At 44.8% G+C, this 2,589-nt stretch overlaps 1 pseudogene; it reads left to right on the plus strand.

The window, feature by feature from the left end:
* The first annotated feature begins 357 nt into the window (after nt 1-357).
* Nucleotides 358-412, plus strand: LOC138294317 (U7 small nuclear RNA; annotated as a pseudogene).
* The last annotated feature ends 2,177 nt before the right edge of the window (nt 413-2,589 follow it).

The raw sequence follows: 2,589 nt of genomic DNA on the forward strand, positions 1-2,589 counted from the left end.
CTTTTTTTAACCCTGTCCAGCATGGACACCACGCCTCTCATTCCAGTGAGGTACAAAGAAATGGTGAGGCATTCTGCGCCATTTAAGCGTTTGGTTTGCTGGCGGCAGATCTTAGGTGGGGCGTGGCCACAGAACAAATATTTGCATATTTTCTCGCAGGGCCAACAACCTTTTTCCTTTGTTTCTATGTGTTAAATTGTCAATACTGTCTTTCGTTAGTACCCTCAGATCTCTGACTTCTTGCCATTCTACTAGAAGTGAATATGGTAAAAAAAACACAAAAAAACAACAACGAACAAGTCCTAATAGAAGTGGGTGTTACTTAACTCTACCCTTATGAATTTGAGCCCTTATATTCAAATCACAGTTCTTTACTATTTGTCTAGAAGGTTTTTCTGAACGAGAAGCCACCTATTTATGTACGAACAATAGTATTAATGCATTTTTAAGGAACTATATTCTACTTTTTATTACTGCTGATCATAATGATTTTATAATAGAAAGTGGGTTATAAATATGTTTTGTTGGTATTGTTATTATTATCTATTGATATTATGCCAGTAGATGGTTTAGTAAAACACAATGGGGTACAGTAAAGCACATTCTTTGCTGAAGACTATACAATTTTGGCTTGGTTTGAAAACCGAGAGGTTTTAGTCTATGTTTCTTTTATTCTAGATTTGCTGGCAACCAGAATTCTTTATGAGAAGTTGTCTTTCCAGGGATAAATACATGATTACAATGTGCTTAACATGTTCAGCAAAACAGACATGCATAGAGTGAGGTAGTGGACCCGAGACCCACATGCTAATGAAACAGACCACACATACGCAAGCAGTATGGGCACTTAAGTGACCATGAACTAGCACGCCCAGGGCCTTTTATTGACAGGGTCATCTGGCTGGTGACATCTGGGTTGAATGTTTGTTGAGTGGGTGTAGTCTATGCCCCTAGGAAGGGGCTGCTACATGACGAGTCCAGTAGGTTGGGCCCGACTGGAAACCCAAAGCAGTCCTGGCAGATTTTATCACACCAGTCCCCATATGCTGCATGTGAGCGAACCTCACCAATACAAGGGGAGACTAGGGAGGACCCTCCCTAAGAAAACTTGGAAAAATGGCATAAATGGTGCTTTCTACAACACTTTCTTCATAAAGATGAGCCCAAGTTTTTACATTTTTACACAAAGCTCAAAGCAGCTTCTCCGTCTCATTAAGTGGTTTGATCTGGTCAAGTATGCAGAATGGTAAGTTGGTATGGAAGGAATAGCCAACAAATCCATGTTGGTTGTGGGAGTTGATGATATCACTAGCCTAAATCTTCCACCAAGGCAACAGAGAAAGCTGATAATAAAAAATGCAAGGTTGAGATCTGCAGAGGAAGATGAACACGAGCTGGCCACAAAGGCTCATGCTGATTTGTGCATCTCTTTTTATCAGCCTCCTCCCAGTGACAGTGAAAGTACCTGTAGGAAAGTAGCGTCTTTCTAGCATGGTAACCCCCATTATTCTGCCTGTTATTAGTGTGTTTGACTGCGTTCATTGGGATCCTGCTAACCAGGACCCCAGTGATTATGCTCTCTCCCTTCTAACTTGGTAACTGTACATTTTTCCTCCCAAAGTTGGCATACTGGTCCCCCCATGTAAGTCTCTAGTATATGGTATAGGGCATTGGGGTAGCAGGAGATCACTATGGGCTACAGCAGTTATTCTGCCACCCACAGGGAACCCATGCAAAGGGTTCTGCAGGCCTGCCATTGCAGTCTGCTTGAAACAGGTGTATGCACCCGTTTTCGCTACAGGTCACTGCACCAGTTCACTATAAGTCACCCTCATGGTACTCCCTCTCAGCCCAGAGGGTAGAATCCAGTACCTGTGTGTGACGGCACCCCTGCATTAGTAGAGATGCCCCCTCAACCTCCATGCCCATTTTCCTGGACTTTGGGAGTGCGGGGATGCCATTTTACGCATGTACTCGACATAGGTCACTACCTATGTCCAGCTACATAATAGTAACTCCGAACCTGGGCATGTTTGGTATCAAACATTTCAAAATCATACACCAATACTGTTGCAAGTATTGGAAGTATGATTCCATGCACTCTGGAGGCTCCTAAGAGGACCCCCCGAATTGCTACCACTGGTCTTATATGGTTTTCCAGGCAGTACAAGCTGCTGCTACCGCTCAGACTGGTTTCTGCTCTCCTGCTGCTTGATTTGATCAAACCCAAGAAGGCAGAACAAAGGATTTCCTTTGGGAGAGGAAGGTAACACCCTCTCCCTTTGTAAATAAGTTTTACTGGCTTGGGAGGGGTAGCCTCCCAAAGCCACTTGTATGCGTTGAAGGGCACATTTGGTGCCGTCTGTGCATAAACACGTGCCCACCAGTTCAGGGAACCCCAGTCCCTGGTCTGGCACGAAACTGGACAATGGTAAGAGGAGTGATCACTCCCCTGTCAATGCTCAGTTCTGCTCCAGAGGGTCCCTGGGTTCTGCCATCTTGTTTCCAAGGTTGTCAGGGAAGTCGGGAGCATCTGAGTGGCCAGGTCAGGCAGCTGACGTCAGAGCCCCCTCCTGATAGGTGCTTACC

The sequence above is a fragment of the Pleurodeles waltl genome, chromosome 4_2, assembly GCF_031143425.1.
Source record: "Pleurodeles waltl isolate 20211129_DDA chromosome 4_2, aPleWal1.hap1.20221129, whole genome shotgun sequence".
Lineage (NCBI taxonomy): Eukaryota > Metazoa > Chordata > Amphibia > Caudata > Salamandridae > Pleurodeles > Pleurodeles waltl.